Below are 14,007 nucleotides of genomic sequence, written 5' to 3'. Positions count from 1 at the left end.
TTATACTCAATTCTTTCGATATCTGGTGGATTTTCGGGAAAAATCAAAGTGTTCGAATTTGGATTCTGACGATCTTTACATACACTTATATCCCATATAAAGTACTAATAAGATCTCAGAATAACAATAGAAGAACCCCTACATAGTGTGGCATGAAAAGTTTTCTTATTCAGCAAAATCACTATTCATAAGGGTTTCAAAAATTCCAAAATTTGGGGTTATTACAGTCTCCCCTCCTTAAAAGGATTCCGTCCCGGAATCAGATAAAAAATGAATAGGGATACTCTCTTAACATTGCACTTTCTAACTCTCAAGTAAATTTTCCCACATTGTGGTTCTTCCATCAAACTCTGAATAGTTTGATAACCCTTCTCCTAAGCACTTGTTCCTTTTTCAATCTATAACCCTTCCTGGTTGCTCCATATAGGTTACGTCTGGTTGCATGTCTAGGCGCTCATATGCTCCTATTTATCTGGCATCTGAATTACACTTCCTTAACATTGATACGTGGAACACGTTATGACTTGCTACATGTTCGGGGGTAGGGCTAGCTCATATGCTAACTTCCCAATACGTCTTAATATATCCAAGGGTCCAACAATTTGTGGACTTAGCTTTCCTTTCTTTCCGAACCTCATCAATCCTTTCCAAGGGATACCTATAACATTACTAGGTCCCCTATTTCATACTCTTTGTCCTTTCGAGTCAAATCAGCATACCTCTTATGTCCATCTTGGGTTGTTATCAACCGTCCTCTGATTAGATCTATTACATCCCTGGTCCTTTGGACTACTGCGGGTCCGAGCATCTTGTGCTCTACAACTTCATCCTAACATAAGGGAGATCGACATTGTCTTCCCTCAAGGATCTCATAAGGCAACATCTCGATAATGACATACGATCAATTATCGTGAGAAAACTCAATCCGCGTTAAGTGATCATTCCAAATTCTTTCAAGTCTATTGCACTGACTCTCATTATAGCTTTTAGCATTAGAGCTTTTGCTTCTCAATACCCATTCTTTTCCAGTTCGTAATCGCTACTACCTTATGTTCCTAATATTATACTGGTTATACTTTTGCTCGTTAGCGTTCTATAACCTTTTAATAACCACGTCAACCTTAGTATCACGAATGTGTTTCCATTCCAAATACCACCATAACTTTTACTACTCCTTTTTCAGCTGTTTCTATTTTCCAAAATTTGATCAGTCATATAGAAGTAAAGGAATGTGTTGAGAGATCACTATGATCATGAACACTTGTTCTATTGCATAGTTAGTACAGAAGGGGGCCAACCTTTAGTACTTGACAAGCAATTAAACAACATGTGGTATCCTACTAGGCTTCTATCACACAGATAGATAGTCATTCGACAATACCTCCCCTTCTAGAAGGGTTGTTCTTCTCAGCTTACATGAAATGAAAAGAAGAGAAAAGAATGAACTGAAGAGAATTGTATATACGTAAAAAAAAATTTATTGCCATAAAATATCTGGCTTGGAATCTACCTCTGAACTATAGAGGTTTGTCATTGGAGAACAAAACATATATGTATTTATATCAACATCAAGTATTATAGCATCGTATTTCACATGCCTAAATATTTTCGCTATTCCGTCCATCATTCTATGGACCCATGCTCTTCCTCGAGCTTATACACGATCACCTTTGAAACTCCCTCGATATCGAAAATCGAATCTGGGATCTCATTCTAGACATCATCGCTACTAGATTTCTATGTTTACACCGCAACCTTCCTCGTATAGTAATATGACTCTCTATTAATAAGAAGGAATAAATATTCAATAGGTAAATAATCGACCTAGTTTTTCTATCAAAGATAACTTATACGTCAACATGACACGATTAGTGGTACTCAATCTCAACATCCATTCCAATACAACTCTCAAGGTTGTAATCAGCTCATTACTCGCAGAATCATTGCTGCATTACTATGGTCCACCACTGACCTACTGCCGTCATTCACTTTCCATGAAATCTTAATATCTAACCATACGGAGTCCATACATGTAGTATAGAATTCTTCTAAGGAGTTAACATAATCACCATTTATAATTCATGAAGAACACTCCTGATCCTGACATACATACATGACATGAAGCATATAAAATTGCAGAAGAGTTTCAATCAAAGCACAAATAGCAGGTTTATACCATTCTTAATCATATGCCTTTAATAGAAGACTTAACTCAAATGTTTGTTTAGTCCTTTTTGAAATATGGTCCTGGCTTATTCTCAAGATAGTACCTTCTGAGATAGATAGCCCGCTCATGGCGATTACACGAATTAAACCTTTACCAACTACTATTACGGTTGGGTATTGCACAGTCATCAGAAGGAATGTCAATCTTCCAAACCATAGTACAACCATCACAGCTTTAACCATCATCACTGTATTCCTTTGGCACAAGAGCCTATAATTATCCTTTTACATTTAACGTGTCGGCCACCTCTTTGGCCTTTCCTGATAGTAAAATTTCCTTACAATCAATGTCATTTTAACACCTTCACTAAATTTTCTACCTCATTTCCAATCACTGCTTGAGTGAAGATGTTTTCCTTAAAATCTGATGAGTAAAAAGTATCACCATTTTCCCATAAGTTATTGCCTCAGTCTTTAGAGGTTAATCATTGTCACGACTGACTCTCGATCATACTTAGGACATCTTTTATCTTAGGTCCTAATTGCCCTGAACAAATTCGATCTTTACTGGTTCGGTCCATACTTTCTCGTGGTTTAACACATGCCCCACTTGGCATTATTATAATTACGTCACATTTCCTTTATCAAAATTTCTATTCTTGAGAACTTTGAATATTACCTTTTTCCTTGTAAAACCTCTAAGGTTATCCTTGAATCATTCCTCCTATATTCCCTGGATACAGGGCATATCAAGATACCATTTATTAATACCAGAATCATTGTCTATATACTTCTGAAAAATTTCTCCACTGATTCTTAAAGGTTGTTATTACCTTAATCCTTTCCAATTCATACTGTCAAAACTCATACTATCCCTATTAAGGGTGAAATGCCAACCTTTATGCATTCCCCTAGGATTCATTTTAAGTTACCGATATTCTATCCTTAATTCCACCTTTAAAAAGGTACTTGCGTCCTTCCATGGATAAATCAAGTCATGTATCCCTGATAAGGGTGTCTTATTCAATCATTCCCATCCAGATAGTCTATACCAATTTCACAATAGCATTTTTATTCAAACTGAGGTCAACCCATATGGCCTTCAAAAGATAACAATGGTTACCCGCTTTTCTTTCCTAATTTGGTAATGACAACAGGGATGTTCTGGAAGATATTGGTCGTGTTCAACGTGAACTTCTTCTTAATTACTCCTCATTTACTTTTGTTGTTTATCTCAACAGTCATCTCAATATTGGGATATCTTTCATACCTGGCGTCTTCCTTTCTGGGTATCAAGCCACCGGTCTTACACTTCACATTCTTGAAGGTCACTTTCTTCATCCAATTTTCCTAATTTTTTACTTCCTTGTCTCCTCAGTCTATCCGTGTCTCTTTATTTATCCTTCAAACTATGTCAAGGTTTCCTCGAATCCTCCCAACTTAAAGGGGGTATAATATGTACATCTCTTATGCCTTTATATTCCTTTCCACTTCAGTTTCTTTTTTTTTTATTTTTCTTTCTCTTGCAATCATATCATGAACCCACTAATTACTTACTTCAAACATCACGTCATTCTGGGATTCTTGTCCTCCGAACGAATCTTTACAACTTTTACAACTTAGATTCATAATTCATCATACTCGTCCGCCTTTGTTCTGGCTCTAAAGCTTTTACACTACCTCCATAACCGTGGGAAGTACTTTCCCAAAAACAACTGACTGAACTTTAATCAGTTTATTATAACCTCTGGCTTCGTGCCTTCCTTGGCCTTTTACCAGCGGGTGGCCTCTCTCTTAGGATGGTAAGTGACAAAAATAGTCTTTTGTGCTTCATCATTCATTTAAAATCTCAAATGATTCCTATATTTCCTCTAGCCAGGCTCTCGCCTCTACTGGGTTCGCTTGTTCCTGGGAATTCTGAGAGCTTAGCGACTTAAAGGTCCTGAAAGAATTTCCCACCGCATTGTCTCCTCAGGGTGGTGGTTGGGGATAATAGTCTAAGTTCTGTCTAGACAGGTCCATAAATTTTCGTATAGGAGTACCGTCTCGGGTCTCCTTTCCTTACTCGACTTCTGTTTCCTTAGTCTGAACATTCCCTCCTCCTCCCCATAATCGGGGTCATCCTACATATTTTAAATCCTCATTTTCCACTTCATCATGTTATGGGTTCCTTCTATCTTGATGGCGATCTCCCTGACTATCACGTTCAGGGTTTGCTCTAAATCTTATTCCTCAAACTAGCTTTCATCTAAGATCTCATCTTTAAGCTCTTGAACATTTAGAACCCAAATTCTGTAGGAATACCTCATTATTCCCTTATCATCTTTCTCAGTATTAATCTCTTATATATTTGTTGGCTCTCTGCCTTTATTCATCACTTTTTCTGGCACAATACGTTCTTTTCCAATAATTCAGGCTGTATTGCAATCTCAAACAGCTTTTCGGTACCGGCTCCGGTTACCTTCACTTCTATTTCCATTTTCTCAAAATCTCTTATAAACTCTCTCAAAGACATTATCATCTTGAGTCTCTTCTTTTTACTAAGGGCATCAGCCACCACATTGGCTTTCCCCGAATGATAAAGAATCTCATAATCGTAATCCTTGATTAGCTCTAACCACCTCATTTGGCGCATGTTGAGCTCTTTCTGTGTGAAAATGTACTAGAGCACTTATGGCTTAGGTAATTCTCGCACTTCTCTCCGTACAAGTAGTGCCTCCAATCTTTAGGGCAAAACTATTACCATGAGCCCAAGCTCATGGGTGGGGATATCGAATTTTATATTCCTTTAATTTTCTTGACGCGTACGCGAGTACCTTGTTGTGCTGTATAAGAGCACCCTAATTTCTTATGCGAAGTGTCAGTATAAATCACAAAATCTCCTTTTTCCATCCGGCAATGCCAACATAGGGGCCATCACCAATCTTTGCTTCAGTTCTTGAAAGCTGTTCTCGCATTTCTCCGTCCATTCAAACTTCTCAGCCTTACGAGTAAGCCGCGTTAAAGGGGCTACTATCTTTACAAACTCGAACGAACCTCCGGCAGTGACCGGCCAATCCTACCTCTGGTAGTCGCCCTAACCATGGTTATCAATTCCTCAGCGGTCATCTCTTCAGTCTTGTTAGGATCCTCCACGAGATCCTTCTCAACAACAATCCCTTCTGGGACAACATCCTCAACCGCTACATCCTTAATATGAATATAATCCGGTCCCTCATTAGGGTGTTCCATTGGATCCACAATCTGATCCCCAATCAGTAATAAAACATCATCGCGCTGTTGCTCCTCACCCTCAGGGTTCGGAGTCCCGCTACTATATACGATAAAGAACTACGCTTCTATCACGATATTTATAAGGGTTCCCATAAGGGTTTTAACTGTCAGTACTACGTTAGGTAGCCCGACTATGAACTTGGAAAGAGTTCTTATTATCTTTGTGAACTTATTATCTTAACGTCACATCATCTCTGAGGTTTATAACGCTTGTCTCTGATACCATTTCTGTAACACCCCCAAATCTGGGGTCGGGGATCCGGATTATCACGAGTTCTATTTCCCTTAATAACACTTAATCTTAATAAACAACGAACTACTACGTACTGTGACCCCACAATATACACACACACACACCACAAGTTATAGTCTCAGAGATGAATACCAAAAATAACACAAGTCATTTTATTCCACAATTGTAAGCCATTATACCTCAAAAGGGTTTCTGAATAAATTTACATTTCTTTGCCATTATTACAATTCATAAATATACATAAATCTGGTACATCAGAAGTTGAAAGCCTAGCCTATTGGTAGATCCTACCTCGGCTATAACGGCATCAACGCCTACAGGAAACTGCGGAATGTTTCCTAACCGCTTGTGAATCGGGAGCTTGGTCCTGTTCATCCTTTCTATCTGTTGTTGTGTGATGAAAGAAGAAAGCAAGGGTGAGCAACAAGCCCACCAAAATAATGTGTATAATGATTAACAATATATGAGCATTCTCATAGTACTCAAGAAAGTCTTGGTCAAGAAGAAATGAACCAAGTTTGATATCTTAACGCGACCAAGTCACAAAATATCCAGTATATATATATATATACTTTTCACAATATTTGAAATCCTCTGACATGTATAACATCCACAGAGTTACAGTTTATAACTTTGTAAAAATATCGTTGCAAGGTGATCTCATATATCTAACCTTGTCTCAACATTTTTCTGAAACCTTTGTCATTCATAAGACAATCATTAACTAGATATAAGTTTAAAAGATGAAGTTACAAGATACTCCAATATACTTATATCTTTTCCGAATACTACTTGAACTACCACCGATCAATGTATAAATAGTTCATCCCATAGATTAAGCTACAAGACAAAACTTGTATAGAATCAATCTTTACAATATCATCAAAATAAAATGAAGTTATGAGATACTTCATTTGATGCAAACATCATTTTGAAAACTTGACCCTGCCAACACTCAACAATCGCCCAACCGTAGCCTTTCTATCGAAGTGCTCTGGGTAGTGTTGCAGAAATATCCAATTGGATGATGAACTCATTACGGGAGTTTATCGCGCCAGGAAGACCACTTACGATGATCAGTCGCAGTAGTGCAACCCCACCATTTTCTACATGTAGAGGAGAACCTGTCGGATTTACTTGTCAACCGAACACTGGACTCCTAAGGAATGTACCGTCTTGCGGAACTTCCAGGCCATTTAGGCCAATATAATAAGGCTGGGCCGGCGCCACTCGACCACTTACGCCACTCCTAGTTCAGATGAAATCCATGACTCTGAAACGTAAAGCTCGTCCCCCCTTTCCCCAAGTAGAAACTTGTTGATACGGCTCCACCAAGAAGTCGTATCTAGTTGGAAAGGAAAACTTACCGATATTTCCCAGGCGATGCCTGTTAATGGATTAACTTGTTCCAAGAATTTTACTTCCCGAGTATTGGGTAAGTAATCAAAAATTCTTTTATCAAAATAGCAACCTCGTTGCGAATATAAAACACACCACAGAGCCGGATCCCTCAGGTTTTTAGCGAATATTTAAATCCCCTTTGAAAGGAAGATCTTAAATATAAAATGAGTTTTGGGATCCGCTCTAACTTTTAAAATTATTTTGAAGACTCGCAAAACATTTTTAGGAATGTTTGGAGTGATGCTGATTTACTAAAATAAATCAGTCCCAATATATTAGAAAATATCTGAATATTATTATTTAAATAATATTCCCATAAAGAATAATCTTCATAAAAATAATTGAAGTAGAAGTTTTAAAACTTATACCTGCAATGAATATTAAATAACCAAAGATATACTTATACGAAAGTACTATCTTTATTTGAATAATCAAAAGTAAGTTTGATTATCGACACATTATTCCTTAATAAGATAAAGAATAATAATTAGTAGTTAATCAGAGTCATAAGTCCTCGAATGAATATTCAAATAATAATATTCATTAATAAAATAAATGGAGTCATAAGCCCTCGAATGAATATTCAAAATAATATTCAATAATAAAATAAACGGGGTCATAAGCCCTCGAATGAATATTCAAAATAATATTCAATAATAAAATAAACGGGGTCATAAGCCCTCGAATGAATATTCAAAATAATATTCAATAATAAAATAAAGTTATCGAATAAACCTCATTTGATTCATAGTTTAAAAACTATTCATATATATATATATATTATACTCGGGAGCATCGACTCCCGGTTTTAGAAAAATGTTCACCTTTGGATCCCCTATACTAAGGGTATATGCAAATTACCGCTTATCTCTAGCATAGGTATTATCAACTGAATCAGCAGATATATGTATCAAGAATACGAAACAGGCATGCATATATACCATATCACATGCTACAATATATCGCAAGAATTTGCTAATTAACCATTATGCATCCATCACAAGATAATGCATATACAAATGTATACATCACAACAACAGTATAACAGATAGAAAACTTGCCTGAGCGACTGGGGGTTACAAATGGCTTGGGACGAGTCTGGTAACCTATAAACAACATATAAGTTGGAATTAAACCAAAGTCGCTTATAAATCTATACTTTAACCAATTTAGACTCTAACGCTCGCTTTGCGCTTATTGATTCTCTTAAGTCGCTCAAGTACCCTCGGCTCCACCATTTTTAATAAATTAACCATTAAGGGTTTTAAGGCGATTCTTTCGCGAGTGCCTTACCAACTGCCTAATACACTTTACATAAATGTTTCATACTCCAATTAGTAATTTAAGATCCTTAACCAAGGTTTCAAAGTAAGGCGAGGGGTAATGATTCGTTCGCGAAACGCCGTTACTTAAAACGGCCGTTTCTCCTAAACCGTACATCGGATTCAAGCGTACCACATATCAAAATGAAGCTCGTAACATGAACTATATAAAAATGGCAATGGTCAAAACCTAACAGTGAGTTAAAGGGTTCTGATGTTAAGAACAAAAACAGTCTACGGTAAATCGGGCATTACGACGGCTATGTTTACGCGATTTCCCAAAATTTTACCAAACCCATTCAACACCAAACCATCACCAATCAATCCCAATACAACCATATGACAATATCACTCATCAACCACTTTAAACCATTTAAACCAAGCCCAAATCATACCATAAATCATCAAGAACAACTAGTGCTACTCTTAACTTCCAAAATCAATAAAAACACTTAACTACTAAGATCTCAACATGACAAAGCAACTACTACACTTAATCTATCATTCCATCATCATAATCATTTATACCAAACAACTTAATGCTAAGATAATTTAGAGTTATACCTTCCTTGAAGCTTTTAATCAATGAAAGATCCTTGGAATGCCCATGGAAGCCTTGATCTATGCTTATTCTACCTTGAACTTTCATAAAAATCAAGAAAACCAAAGTTATTTCTTGAAGGTTACTATTCACCATCTTCTTCCTTGATTTATTGGAAGAGATTGTGAAGGAATTAGAAGCTTAAACTCATGGGATAGCTATATCTAGGTATAAGGAACGTTAGATAATTACCTCATGATTTAACAAAGCTTGGATCTTGGTTTTGGATTTTTCTTTCCTTTGAAAATGAAAAAAGCCGAGAGCTTGATGAAGAAATGAGATAGCTTTTTGTTTTTGGTGAAAATGAAATGTTTTGGGTTGGTTGGTTGTTTTTTGATTTGTTTTGTTTTCTTACCTTTTACCATGGTAACTTTTGTATGGTTCTAAATCAACCAACAACACACTTGCTTTTACCATGTGATGTCACCCTCCCACCTTTGTCCTATTCTCATTAGTTTGATGACATCATCCCCAATAATCTCTTTGATTAGCTTCTAATTACTTGGCTAATGATCGCTGATCTGTTATACGGTTCGCTTAACTTTCATTTTCGTTTATCGTTTGAGGGATCATACCCGGGATCTTATTACTTGGGTTCCCTTAACCTTTCTCAATATATTATATTCCTTTTATGATCCTCTCTTACAATCCTTGAATTTAAATCCTTTTTATCCTGTTACCTTATACTCAATTCTTTCGATATCTGGTGGATTTTCGGGAAAAATCAAAGTGTTCGAATTTGGATTCTGACGATCTTTACATACACTTATATCCCATATAAAGTACTAATAAGATCTCAGAATAACAATAGAAGAACCCCTACATAGTGTGGCATGAAAAGTTTTCTTATTCAGCAAAATCACTATTCATAAGGGTTTCAAAAATTCCAAAATTTGGGGTTATTACAGAACCTGTCCATTTCTAGGGAACAAGCTTGTGTCCTGGTTCAGTAAAAAGCAAAATTCAGTATCTACTTCTACAGCTGAAGCTGAATATATTGTTGCTGGTAGTTGTTGTGCACAGATTTTATGGATGAAAAACCAATTATTGGACTATGGCCTACAAGTGGAAAGAATTCCCATTTTCTGTGATAACACAAGTGCAACTGCCATCACTGAAAATCCAGTGCAACATTAAAGAACAAAGCACATAGATATCAAGTACCACTTTATAAGGGAACATGTGATGAATGGTACTGTGGAACTTCATTTTGTTCCAAGTGAAAAGCAGCTTGCAGACATATTTACCAAGCCACTTGATGAATCCACCTTTTCAGGGTTGGTAAGTGAGTTAGGTATGCTTAATTATTCTTGAATAATTTCAGATATTTTACAAGTTGTTATGCAACCAGAAATTTAATTGATTTTTCTACTTTGGATGAAATTTTGGCTAAGTCAAAATTTACATCCCAACGGATGCTCATTATCCATCGAGTTTGATCATCCGTCGGAATATTAATTTTTAATAAAAATCAATTATTTTTCTGGAATATTTTATAACTCGACGGATAACTGATTTATCTTCATCCGTTGAATTGTCCCAATCCTAGCCGTTAAATCTTTGAACATTATCCATCGAGTATACTAACAGTTTGTAAGCATGACACGAAAGATAAGTGACATAATTTTTACAGTTTATTCATTTTTAAACGGCTATTTTGGGCAATTTTCATTGGTCACTTTATTTTACTTTAATATTTTTGATAGTTTATTTCTGAGATAGTATAAAAGCAGAATTCATTTTTGTTCTACTCTTTTATCATTCTCAAGATTCATTTGCTCTAACTTCATTTTTCCTCAAAAGCAATCACTCTCTCTGCAAATTTCAATCTCTAATGTAATAACCCCAAAAATTTTGGACTTTTTGTAACCCTTATGAATAGTGATTTTGCTGATTAAGAAAACTTTTCATGCCACACTGTGTAGGAGTTCTTTTATTGATATTCTGAGATCTTATTAGTACTCGATATGGTATATACATGTATGTAAAGATCGTCAGAATCCAAATTCGAACACTTTGATTTTTCCCGAAAATCCACCAGATACCGAAAGAATTGAGTAGAAGGTAACATGATTAAAAGGATTTAAATTCAAGGATTATAGGAGAGGATCATAAAAGGAATATAAAATATTGAGAAAGGTTTAGGGGAACCCAAGTAATAAGATCCCGGATATGATCCCTCAAACGATTAGCAAGAACGAATGATAAATGAGTCGTACAACAATTAAACGACAAGTAATGCAAGAGAGATTAGTGCAAGGATTAAGGATGATAATCAAGCAATTAAGCAAGGATTAGCATAAAAGATGCTTCCACCACCAAGTGATGACAAGTGGCAAATGATGAAGTCACCAAGGTGATGTCATGCTTGGTCACACTCCACTCACTTTAATCAACCAATTAATCACCCAAATATACCATTCACTTACATTTTCCACCACAAACACATTTAACAAAGAAAAACCCCTCCCAAGAACAATTGCTCTCGGCCTTCTTCATTTTTCAAGAGGAAAAATTCCAAAAATCAAGATCCAAGCTTTGTTAAATTATAAGGTAATTACCCAAGGTCCCTTATGATTAGTTATGGCTACCCTATGAGTTTAAGCTCCAAATTCCTTTACAATCTCTTTCAATTAATCAAGGAAGAAGATGATGAATAGTGTTTTCAAGTTACTAACTTTGTTTTCTTTGTTTTTCCTTTAAGATCCAAGCATTCCTAAGCTATCTCAAGGCTTCTTAAGGCTTCCTAGCTACTCTAACCACTCCAAAGAAGGTATAACACCTCCAAACCATAACTTTACTTTGAGTATTAGGAATGGTTTTGATTGTTATAGTAAATGAGAAGCATGATGCTTGTGTGTTTAGTGTTTGGATTGGATTTGTAGTGATTTGGATGTTGGAATCTTGTTTATGGTTAATGAAACTTAAGTATAGTTAATAGTTCATGTTTGGGGTTGAATGAATTGGAAAATCTTGAGATTTTGGATTGATGTAGTAAGGTTTGGATGAGGGTTGGTTGTATTGTTGGTTGTGACTTGAATGGTGGTTGTTTGGAGTGGTTTAAAACTTGGTAATCGCGTAAACATAGCCGTCGTAATGCCCATTTTAATACAACTACTTGTTCTTAGTGTTAGGGACAGAGAGCTAACTGTTGAATCTATGACTTTGCCATGTTTAGTTAGATTATGTCGTAAGCTTCATTTTGATATGTGGTTCGTGTGAATCCGATGTACGGTTTAGGAGAAACGACTGCTTTAAGTAACGACGTTTCGCGAACGAACCATTTCCCCTCGCCTTACTTTGAAACCTTGGTTAAGGTCCTTAAATGACTAATTGCAGTATGAAACAATTATGTAAGGTTAATAGGTCAGTTGGTAGAGTATTCGCGAAAGAGTTGCCTTAAAATTTATAATGGTTAATTTATTAAAAATGGTGGAGCCGAGGGTACTCCAGCGACTTATGTGAATCGTTAAGCGCAAAAGCAAACATTAGGGTCTGATTGTTTAAAGACTAGTTTCTTAAGCGACCATGGTTTAATTCCAACTTATATGTTATTTATAGGTTACCAGACTCACCCCAGGCCTTTTACCACCCCCACTCGCTCAGGCAAGTTTTCTACCCGTTATACTGTTGTTGTGATGTATGTATTTGTTTATGCATTATCTTGTGTTAAGTGCATGGTTGTTATTAGCAAGTCTTGTGATATATTTGAGCATGTTAATATGATATATATATATATATATATATATGCATGCCTGTTTCGTAATCTTGATATCTCATTTTTGATTCAATTAATTATAAACTGCATAATACATATGCTAGAGATAAGCAGTACTTGCGTATACCCTTAATATAGGGGACCCAAAGTTGAACATCTTTCTAAACCGGGTGATGTTCCTGAGTATATTATATATATATATAGTTTTCAAAACTATTAATCGAATAAGGTTTATTTGATACTTTTATATTATAAGTGATTATTATTTTTGGAATATTCATATAAGATTCCTATTACGATCAAAGACTAGTTTAAGTATTTGAATAGAGTTTCTACTTATGAAACTTATTTTATTTCTATTAATAAATGAATATTATTTTTTCAAGCTTTATCAAAACTATTTTTGGAAGGTTAGAGCGGATCCCAAAACTCGTTTTCAAATTTAAGATCTTCCTTTCGAAGGGGATTTAAATACTCGCTCAAATATTTGAGGGATCCGGCTCCGTGATGTGTTTTTATATTCGCAACAAGGTTGCTGTTTTGATAAAAGAGTTTTTGATTACTTACCCAACACTCGGGAAGTAAAATTCTTGGAACAAGTTAATCCATTAACAGGCATCACCTGGGAAATATCGGTGAGTTTTCCTTTCCAACTAGATATGACTTCTTGGTGGAGCCGTATCAACAAGTTTCTACTTGGGGAAAGGGGGACGAGCTTTATGTTTCAGAGTCATGGATTTCATCTGAACTAGGAGTGGCGTAAGTGGTCGAGTGGCGCCGACCCAGCCTTATTATATTGGCCCAAATGGCCCGGAAGTTCCGCTAAGACGGTCTATTCCTTAGGAGTCCAGTGTTCGGTTGACAAGTAAATCCGACTGTTCTCCTCTACATGTAGAAAATGGTGGGGTTGCACTACTGCGACTGATCATCGTAAGTGGTCTTTCTGGCACGAAAAACTCCCGTAATGAGTTCATCATCCAGTTAGGATATTTCTGCAACACTACATGGAGTATTTCGATCGAAAGGCTACGGATGGGTGAATGCCGAAGCGTTGACAGGGTCAAGTGGTTATAATGATGTTTCCCTCAAATGGAGTATCTCGTAATTTTATTTCTTTTAAACAATATTTCAAAGTTTGAATCTATTCAAGTCTTATATTGTAATCTCATCTATATGATGAACCTTTGAAAACTTATTATACTTTGAACAGTGGTCGTTCAAGTAGTTTTCTAAAATGGTATAAGTATAGTGAAGTATTTGGTAACTTCATCTC

The sequence above is a fragment of the Apium graveolens genome, chromosome 6 (assembly GCF_009905375.1).
Source record: "Apium graveolens cultivar Ventura chromosome 6, ASM990537v1, whole genome shotgun sequence".
NCBI classification, from domain to species: Eukaryota; Viridiplantae; Streptophyta; class Magnoliopsida; order Apiales; family Apiaceae; genus Apium; species Apium graveolens.
The sequence above is the reverse complement of the archived record's forward strand: the minus strand, read 5'-3'. Positions refer to the sequence as shown.